At 54.5% G+C, this 10,436-nt stretch overlaps 1 long non-coding RNA gene across 1 annotated transcript; it reads left to right on the top strand.

The window, feature by feature from the left end:
* Positions 1-359: 359 nt before the first annotated feature.
* Positions 360-9,747, top strand: LOC125109171 (uncharacterized). Its single transcript, XR_007130145.1, has 3 exons — positions 360-443; positions 1,068-1,205; positions 9,470-9,747. It is a non-coding gene; the product is annotated as an uncharacterized LOC125109171 (long non-coding RNA).
* Positions 9,748-10,436: the final 689 nt, after the last annotated feature.

Here is a 10,436-nt window from a genome sequence, read left to right as displayed (position 1 = left end):
TCAGGACCTTTCTTAACCAGAAATTGGGCATTATGAATTCCCAGCCCTGGCTGGGAAGCCCTCAGAGCCTCCCAGTGCCCACAGGATGACACCCTACTGCAGAGCCACCAGCTCCTTCCTGATCTGGCCTGGCCCACCTGGCCCTCCCAGGCCTTCTGCTCCTTCTGTCACTTCACGGCTCCCCAGACGGCCTGGCTTGCTCACTTGGCCCCCGTCACACACAATGCTGGAAAATACTCCAACCCTCCAGAGCCTACTGAGCTGCTCATTTTGTTTTCAAGATCCTGCTTGAGTCCCCCCCCGGGAAGCATCCTTAGTCAGAGTTAATCACTCCCTTCTCCGAGTCACCGTGGTTCCTTATTCAGGTTCCTTTCTGGACGCTTCTCCCATCTTCCACAGCCATCATCCTGCTACAGCACCACGGCCCCTCCACCTGGACAGCAGTATGTGTCTCCCGACTGGTCCCCTTGCCCTTGCCCTCGCCCTTGTCCCTTCCAGGCCACTGTGGACACAATGGCCCAGTGACCATCTGATGAGGCTGATCATAACACATCTGTCTGCTCAAAACCCTTCAGCACTTCCCAAATCACTCACGGGAAAAGCTGCAACCCCACAGAGGTCTATGCGATCTTCCTGGCCCAGGCCCCTTACCTGTAGGACTCTGCTCCCACTCCGCCTGAGCCACACTGGCCTCCTTCCTGGAGACCCTGAATACCTTGGCTGCCCCCTGCTTCTGGGCCTCTGGACACTCCCCAGACTCCCATTCTCATCTCCCTTGCCAGCTTCGAGTCCCTCCTCCAGCCTCACTTCCTCACACAAGCCCCCACACTGCCCTGGGACCACAGTGGGTGGGCAAGAACCATTTATCCTATGAATGAATGAATGAATGAATGAATGAGGCCCGGCCCATTGTATAAAATCAGAGACCTAAGCAGATCAGAGACCCCCCCTCCACACATAGCCACAGCCATTGCCAAACTTTTCCCGGGCTCCTCGTCTGTGCCAGGATCTCCCTTCCTCCAGCGACTGTGTCTTTGGAAGGACTTGATCGGTTAATCTCCACTCAGGTGATTGCTGTCTCAACAGTGTGTGAGAACAGATGCTTCCCAAGAAAAGGTGGGCGTCGCCGCCAGGGGCCAATCCCTTCACCCAAAGGACAGAGGAAGCAGAGTGATGAAGATCAGGTGTGGTATGCGGCTATAAAGGTATTTGCAGGCCTGGGTGGGGGTATCAGGCCCACCCTGGGCGGAAGACTGTCGCAGCCCCCTGGAGAGGGCCCCTTGCCCTGCCTGGGCAACCTCCTAAGGGTAGGGCTCTGAGCTGAGAGCAGAAACCAAACTCCACACATTTCTGGTGCAAGAGGGAAGGCATAGCAGCCAGGGACCTGCTTGCCCCTGGCTCCTCCGGTTCACCCTGTCCCTTCCAGAATCTCAGGGGCTCCCAAGGAGGTGCAAGGTCGGGGGTGGGGCTTGGCTCCCCAGGCCTGGGCTGGACCCCACCCACCCCCCATGCGAGCCTTGGGGGTTTCAGGCTCTTTTTGTAACCATAGTCACGTGATTCTTCATGTAACCTGAGCTCCCTGACACCGCATGAGTCTGCACCCCAGCTCCCGAACCACATCTGCTTCTCATTTCCGGCCCAGGAAAATGGCCCAATTTCCATGAGCCGCTGGCCCAAGCCAAGCCTGGAGCTTCTCAGTGGCCAACCCCACCCAGCCGGGTTCCATTACTGGGGTGGGGTGGAGGCTGAGAGAGCATTAGAGGTGGCATGGTATGCTGTGGGGCTGGACGGGACCCGGGAGGCCGGTGTGCTTGGGCTGGCCCCAGTCAAGACCTCGCTGTGTGTCCTTAGGGGAGCTCCTCACCTCTCTGAGCCTCAGCTTTCTCTGCTTTCTCATGAGGAAGACATGGAATGTGTTACTCTATTGATGGAGGCATTGTTAGGATTTGGGGACTATGGTGGCTCTTTGGAGACAGAAATAACAGAATTTTCGCGAACAGAGAACTGACAGGGAACTGGCCTATGTCAGGAAGCTGGTGGGGACCCAGGGCCACTTTCCTCCCTGAGCGATGGGTGGAGCCCTCCCCTCTGTGGTTTGGTAGAATTTGGACCTCAGTCCTCACACGGGCATGTCTTAGCCCTATTCTCAGTCCTCCATCTCCCAGCAGCTCCCTAGTGTGTGTCCAGCCCCCAGCAAGGGTCAGGAGACCAAAGTGATAAACATGACTTCAGCCCAGCACAGTGGAGTGGGTGTAGACAGAGTGCAGCCAGAGGCTAGAAGTAACACATTCTATTTCTAGTCTTTTAGTGGAGACCTTTAATTTTTAAGGCATTCTTTTTTTTCCCTTGAAGATATTATTTATTTATCTGATAGGGAGAGAGACAGCCAGAGAGGGAGCACAAGCTGGAGGAGTGGGAGAGGGAGAGGCAGGCTTCCTGCAGAGCAGAGAGCCCGATGCGGGGCTCAATCCCAGGATCCTGGGATCATGACCTGAGCCAAAGGCAGTTGCTTAATAACTGAGGCACCCAGGTGCCCCAATTTTTAAGGCATTCTTAATTTGATACTTTTTTTCTGACAAAGCCTACAGCAAACTCCATCTTCCTTCCAACAAAGAAAAGGACCTTAGCACACACCCTCCAGACACCATTTCCCATCTTCCACATTTCTAAGCCTCCAATCCGTTCCCCCTGTGGGAGCTTGTCAGAGATGAGCAGAGGGAGGTCTACACAGACTTCCCACATAGGGGGGTGCTCTGAGACCACTGGTGCCACCCTGCCACCTTCTCCTTGCACAGGCCATGCCCTACCATGCCTCCTGCTTCCCAGCAATCCGGCAGTGCCTGAGCAGAAAGCCATGAAGGGCTGGTGGAGACAAAAAGAGGGTGCCTGGCTTGACAGACACCACTTAGCTTTGCCCCCAACCCCCAGGACAAGAGCACTGCATGCAGCTTCTGGGGACATTGTGGGATCCTCACCCGGCCGACACATCCTTGACAGCACCAGGGTTAGCCCATTTTACAGATGAGCGCCTGATGCTCAGAGAGACTTTGTAATTTGCTCAAAAACCAGCCAGTGGGCTGAAACCTCACCGTCCTGAGCCTGTAATCTCTGCCCCAGCATGGTGGTCCTCCTGAGTCCTGTGGTGAAAAATTCTAGCTCTGTCACTTACTAGCCGTGTGACCTTGGGCAAGTTCTCCAAGTCTCTGTGCCTCGGTTTTTTAAATTAGAGTTTTTTTAAATCGCACTGAGTGATAATTTACAAGCAATAAATGCACCAGTTAAGTGCTAGATTGATGAATTTTGACAGATACACACATGCATGCAGCGTCGAGATCTAGAACTATTTCCTGTACCGCAGAAAGCTTCTGGTTCTGTGCTTGGTTTTCCCACCTGTGAGAGGGGCAAGCAGGAATTCCTGCTTTTGCTGGTGTGTTAGGAGAATCAAATGAGATGATACCAGCAAGGTACTCTGCAAGGCGCCTGGCATGAAGCAAGCACCTGATAAAGATGAGCAAATACATTGCTTTCACGACCTCCTATGGCATCTTGCCGCCCAGTCCCCTCCTGGGGGCTGAGGTATGGCTGGGGACAGGCGCTGATCAGGAGATGGTCTCTCTGAAGCCAGCCCACATACAAGGAGACTTGAGAAAGTGTGACAGAGTGCTGGAGGAGGCTTAAAGTCCTTGGTCTGCTTCCAGAAGCCCCAGCAAGGCTGGGGACAGAGGAATGGGCTAGCTTTTGCCCTAATCCTGGCCCTAAGAACACAGGTCCTCTGTTCTCTTGAGACCTTCACGGGTCTGTCTCAGGCACTGGTGGCAAGGCCAGCTTCATGAGTTTACAACCTGTGCAGTCACTCGAGGCCCTCAGCTCAGAAAGGTTTAAGGCTCTGATGTCACCTCCTTGCAGTGCTTGATAAGTTTTAAATAGGGGGCGCCTTTTCGTTTTGCCCTGGGTCCCGCAAACTATCCAGCCTGCGGCCAGGGTGGGGAAGGTACTAGCTGGCTGGTTTCCTCCCTAGAAAGGTTGGTACCACCACTACCATGCTCACCCCCACTCACTACACATGGCCATACAGACTTCCTGCTTCTCCGCTACCTCCACTGTCCCCTCTCTGTCCCTGCCCATAGTAGGACATCTGGGACGCCTTGGGTCCCACAGGCCCTCAGCCCCCAGGATGTACCAACAGAATCTGAAAGTGGACTTGCCCTGGAAACCCCCTCAGGACAGCTCCTGCTCCCAGGGCTTGTTGGCCAGGCCACTCAAATTCCCATCCTCTGACGGTCCTCTCTAGCCGCCTCCGCCCAACTGGGCAGCTCGAGTGTGAAACCACAGCTGGGTGTCTGCCAAGGGGGCTAAGGTTTCATCACATTCAACCTCCCACACCTCGGCCAGAGGCCAGGGTCCGATGGGGCCGCTGGCCAAAGGCCGGGGCTGGAAGGCAGACGAGGGATGGGTTCCTAGGCATCGCAGAGGACCCTCCCCCGCCCCTGGGCCTCAGTGTCCCTGTGTGTCATAAGACAGGATCCTGGAGGGCTGGCACAGATGCCAAAGGTGCATGGAAGGTAGATCTCAGGGACCAAGGCATTGAGAGAGATTCTAGAACTTCACTGTACAGTGGCCATTTAAATCTAAATTAATTTAAGAAGGAAAAATCACGCTTTTAGTCCCTCAGCCACTCTAGCCACATCTCACATGCTCAAGAGCAACACGTAGCTTGTGGTTGCCATATTGGACAGCACCAATCTAGAACATCTGCACTAATACAGATTGATTTAAAGGTCTGTTGAGATGTGCCTGCCAGCTGGGAAGGCCAGAGTTCTGGGAACACAGGTACCTTTAGGGACCTCCAGTGGGGAGGTCGGGGAGAAGGCCATGGGCGGGGAATGTTTGAGAAGCACTCTCAGTCTCTCTGGACTTCATGAGTAAGGCAGGCCAGCCATAAAGGGGGCCCAGAAACCAAACTCCCACCATAAAGGGGAGTCAGGAACCAAACTTCACTGGGCGAGGAGCCACGTCCCCAGTGGAGCACAGGCTTCTGGGCCCCAGAAGAGGAAGGCAGTGGCCAAAGCAGGTGCCCTTCCTAGAAAAGGACTCCAGAAGCCCAATGAGATGTGTCACCCCTCCTTCCTGCCTCATATCCCGGGTTGGGGAGCACGTGCACTCTCTAGAATAATGGCTCTCAAACTAGCCTACCTCAGAAGCACCTGGAAGCCTGCTTAAGCACAGCTGACTCAGTGAACACTCTACACATGTCCATATTCACTCTGTCTATAGGTCAGGTTGAAACATAGGTGTTTGGGCTCTGTTCACCTTCAGGTTCATTATCATTTGGGACCATCTGGCTCAAATCACTGAGAGAGGCTGGCTTGGTTTCAGGTAGGCACGTTTTAAAGGATGCAACAGAAAGGGGACCTGGCAAGCCCCAGGAAAGACTGGATGGGGGAGGAGGGAGGAGAAGATGGGGTGGGAGGAGAGGGAAGCAGGAGGAGGGGCACGGAGGGAGCATTTTTGGGGGCTTCTCCTTACTAAGGTTGTTCTTTCTGTGCGTTATCTCATCTATCCTCATGACGCCCTTCTAAGTTGTGTGGATATGCGGCTCCAAGAAGTTACACAACCCCACAGCTGACACAGAATCTCGAAAAACCCAGACTGCACTCCATTTCTCTTTCTTTCCCTCTCTCCAACTCTGAATATTTTCTAACGAAATCAGCCTGGGAAGTGGGGAAGGCTCAGAGCTGTGAATACCTTTTTTTTTTTTTTTTTTTTTTTTTTTTGGTTTTCTGGGCTCCTTTGGCTTTGACAGAAAGCTCAGCTGAGTGTGGGTCGCTGAACTCTGGTGTTCAATGGTGCTTTTTAGGCATGCCTTTACACGGAATGTAAAGAGTCGCGGTTACAAACACTGGCAGGCCTTAGTGGCCCACTCAGTCCCCAAGCCCCACACCCAGCCACCCAGCCAGTGGGAGTGGGACTTCCCACCTCCCCCTAACCCCAGCCAGCACCGCCCTCGCTCATCTGGGAAGGGTGGGGAACTATGGACCCTGAGTCGGGAAACTAAGGATGAGTGAAACCCAAAACCTGGCCTCTCCTATTTTCGGGAGAAGGACTGTTTTCAGCATTGGGAAACCATAATCACATAGCCAGCTGTGAAGATTCTAGAATGACCCTCATTTCACAGATGAGGGAATAGAGGCCCCCTGTGGAAAATTTCTGAATGTCCTCTTCCCACACAAACTCCCCGCAACTGGGAACAAAAATCCCACCTCCTACTTTGTCACCCGCCAAGCCACTCCCCCAGGATGCCTCCATGACATAAGGATCCTTTTGATGGCTGCTTATGTTTGGGTAACACCTCTGACTCTTCTTCATCCCCTCCCTTCCACAAGTGTCCCTTGAGGAAGGGAAGGCAAGACATGCTCCCATTTCACATGTGGCCAAACAGAGGAAGTGACCACACAATTCACCCCTGGGGGAGCTCCTGTCCCCCCGTCTCCTGACGGCCAGCCGCTGCCACTACACCTCACCCAGGCGGGGTTTGGTGGCTGCCACCCCCAATCCCTCCCTCCATACCTCCTGTCTCCTCACCAAGTCCCAGGAGCCCAGATGATTTAGAATTTCCTGCCCTTCTGACAATATGCGTGCACAAAACGGGCTTTCTTTAAACCACTTCGGAGGGTATCTCCTCTACCCCTTCCTCTGGCTTCGTTATTCCGAAACAGGATAAATCTTCTGCGTTTAACTACCTGATTACAAACACGTTCCTGGTTCCTGTCCCTGCCCTGATGGGAAGCTCATTTCTCGAAGGGTTAATTAACAGCCTTCACACAGGCTGCATTTAGCAATGAGTACAAAGCCGCACACATAAATAACGTCTCCAGCGGAAGAAGAGGGTGCAGATGGCTTGTGACTTTGCCGTCCAGAGTTTTTTAAACCAGTGTGAACCACGTCCTGTCGGGACCCGGGACTATGAGTCAGGGTCAGGCTTCGAGGTGGGCCAGGCCAGAGACTCTGGTGGCCAACACTGCGCTCTGTTGAAAGAAAGTCTCAAAGGAAAACAGAGCGCTGAGCCAAGCTTGGGGGGTGGCAGGGTAGGAGTCGGGTCGGGGGATGGGCTCGGCGACTGACTAGGACTGAGGGGAGCCCAAGGGAGCCAGAGAAATGAGCTGGGAAGAATCAAAGTGGAGGCCTGAGGCGTGGAGGCCTGATGCCCAGCCCCCTGGGCAGGGGTGCTCAGTGTACCCAGAAAGGTCTGAGCCGGGGCACATGGTCCTGCTCAGGCCCCCGCAGCGTGTGGTGCCAAGAGCGCCCAGGCCACGACCATGTGGTATGGGCCTAGGCTAAGAGTGGAGTGAAGGACAGCCCTGAGGCAGCCAGGAAAGTTCTGGAAGTGGTACAAAGGCACTCGCAGATCTTCTGCCTCCTTCGAAGTTAAGCTCTGTCCCTCTACAGAGCCTTCCACTCCCACCTGGGGCTCGTAGGCCCACCCTCACAGGGCCCTGGGGACACACCCGCGGTTTATAATGCACAACTGTGGCCACTTCCTGGCCCTCCAGACCCAGGGCTGAACCAGCCAGGCACTCAGCCCAGGGGGGCCAGCTCCCCCACTGCTCAGTGCCTGTTGGAAGCTACCATGCCCAGCTCAGCACCCTGGGGCAAGAGAGCAAAGAAAGAGATGGGGGCCAGTTGACATAGGCCTAACAGCGGGGCTCTGTGTCCAGGAGTGGCGGTTTCTCCCAGAGTAACTTTCCACAGTTTGCCTTTCCCTTTGTGCACAGTCGTGCTCACAGAGTTCATATGGTGGCTGCCATCCCCCAGAGGGTTATTCTGGGTCAGTCACCTGCTCAGTGACCCTACCTGCTCTGACTTCTGCCCTCTTTGGGTTTTGAAACCCCTGCACCCATCTCTGGGATAGGCCCCCTGGGGACCCCAGGGCCCCCATCCCACCCTGTCAGGGCCGAGCTCTGGGGTACTTCTGGGAATCCCAAATGCACCACTGTTGCCGGGTTGAGGCCAACATTTCTGTTTTCTCAGAAGGATCAAAGCCCCATCCCAACCCTGCCAGGAGGAAGCAGTTTTGAGTTGTGCATATATCTGTAGTCCATTTGGGATTTTACTTTGGTGAGAAATAAATACCCGGCCATCTGCAGAGGATGGAAATATGACTTAATAACTCTTTGGTTGAGGCGCTTGGGCCAGAGCCCAGATGGAAATAAGACCTTGTATCTCAGTCTCCCCTGCACACTTTTAAAAAAAGGAAAAAGCAGAGGGGGGAAAATAAAAGTTGGTGGAAACCAAAGTTCCAAATGGAGTGTGCTCTATTTCTTGGCCTGGGAAAGGAAAAATAAACACCAAACAGCTACTCCATTCAAGTGGGCGCTATCTTGCTCATCCTGGCCAAGAACGGCCTCTCCTCCCTTCTCTGACCGGGAATTACCTCCCTCACAAACAGCCCCCACGCCCACCCCTAACACAGGGCAGGCAGACAATGGGCCTCTCCCTGCAGCCCCCAGAGGCCATAAGATTGGGAAACACAAGGCTATTTTTAATGTCTTATTTGTCTACCAACCGCTGCTCCCTGGGCCTGAGAAATGGTATCGTTTGTGGGAGGTGGCATTGATTTTTTTTTTTAACTTGCTCAGACAAAGCTATATTTTTGAAACTTCCAGAAAAGCCCAGAAAGCAACGCTCTCCAAGGGTGAATGCTTGCTTGGCTTGGCCCTCCTGCCCTACGGGGAATACTCTCTTGGGTGTGTCTGGGAAAGGAACCCCCCACTGCTCAGTGCCTGTTGGGAGCTAGCACAGACCCCCAGGCCTAGGGCCCAGGCAAGTGGAATTAGGCCCAGAGATCTCAAAGAAGAGCCACTGAAACAGGAAAGAGCAAGGGAGAGAGAGAGGGCAAGCGAGCGAGCTACGGTCAGGGAGGGGTAGGGTCCCCCCACCTGGTAAGGGAGGCACAGGACCTGCCCTGGGGGGTCAGTGTGATGGGGCGATGGGGCCCCTCATGGAAAAAGGTGAAAGGTCACACACAGAGAAACCGGCTTCCCAATAGCCATGCAGCTCCCCAAATCCAATGGGTTGGGAAGCATGCAATGGATGTGTCCAGGGGCTAAGAGGAAGCCCCCAGGTAGGTCTGCCCAGGCTGGGGAAGAGCCTGGACTCTGGGCTGAAAGAGTCTAACTGTAATAACAGGAGATTTTCTGTTCTCGGGGCTTCTAAGGGCTTTCAGCTGTGAGTATAGGACCGTACCCGGGCTTTAAAGGCCTCCCCAGCCTCCTGCCAGGACAAAGAGAGAGAGAGAGATGGCTGGCTGGTTGCATGACTGGATAGTTGGATGGTTGGATGCATAGATGGAGAGAGAAAGAGAGAGAGAGTGAGTGAGACAGAGATAAAGGAAACCAAAGCGTAAAGGTGCAGAGAGACAGAAACACAAAGTGGGAAGAAGACTGAGAAGGTTCTTTGTTGATCCCACGAGAGCCCACAGGTCTCAGGACAGAAGGAGGGGTAACCACTCAAGAGGACCAGAATAGAGGGACACCCAGAGCAGGCCATTCCTTTCTCCATCAGCCCCATGGCCCAGGGCCTGGAGGTGGGGGAGAGAGTGGGGAAGGCCTCCAGCTGCCCGGATGTCAGCCCTAGCGACCTCTCTCCTTCCGCACAAGTGAAGCTCTGGGCTCAGCCCATACCACGCGAGCCGGCCTCGAACCACCCAGGCCTTGCCTGCACTCACTGAGCTGACCTAGTGACCTCGGAAGGGTCTCTTCCTCTGTTCTCTCGTCTAAATAAAATGGAGATAGTAACTGTACCTTCCTCAGTTGAGTACTGCGGAGATGAATTGACCGTGTGTGTAAAACGTTGTGCCCACCCCACACACATGGTGAAGGGCATCTCGAATGTTTGTGGTGTGTGGTCAGTAAGCGGTGGCTGCTGTTGCTAATATTCGGGGTGAAGTAGGGCTGGAGATGCCGGGAAGGAGAGCAGAGGGGCAGGCAGGAGGGGGAGGGTGAAGAGTCTAGCAAGAAGTAGCCAGAGGAAGGCAATGCAGAGCTGACAGAAGCACAGGCCCCCAGCAGGATGGGCCTTGAGACCTTGGCCCAGCAGGGGTGCCTCATGGAGCAGAAGCCACCAGGAACACCACGAAGGGCCTGTGATGGGGGCTGCTGACGGCCACGTTTCCTGGGTTCCAGGCCCCCACTATGAGAGCAGCTCAGCCTCCGACCAAACTCTAACAGCCCTGCCCTGGCATGTCTTTCCTTGAATGTGACGTTTGGGAAAGCCAAGAGCGCAGAGGAGCAGAAGCACCCAGATAGGTCAATAGTCTGGGACTCGGGACCAAGACTGGCCCCCCAACACATACAACAGGATACCGCATCATCCTGGGTGCCTCAGAGAAGCTAGCTCCTTGGGAAGAATTGCTCTCTGCAGCTGTGTTAGCCGCCCCC

Source organism: Lutra lutra, chromosome 9 (assembly GCF_902655055.1).
Source record: "Lutra lutra chromosome 9, mLutLut1.2, whole genome shotgun sequence".
Taxonomy (NCBI): Eukaryota; Metazoa; Chordata; class Mammalia; order Carnivora; family Mustelidae; genus Lutra; species Lutra lutra.
This window is presented reverse-complemented; position numbering and strand designations above follow the sequence as displayed.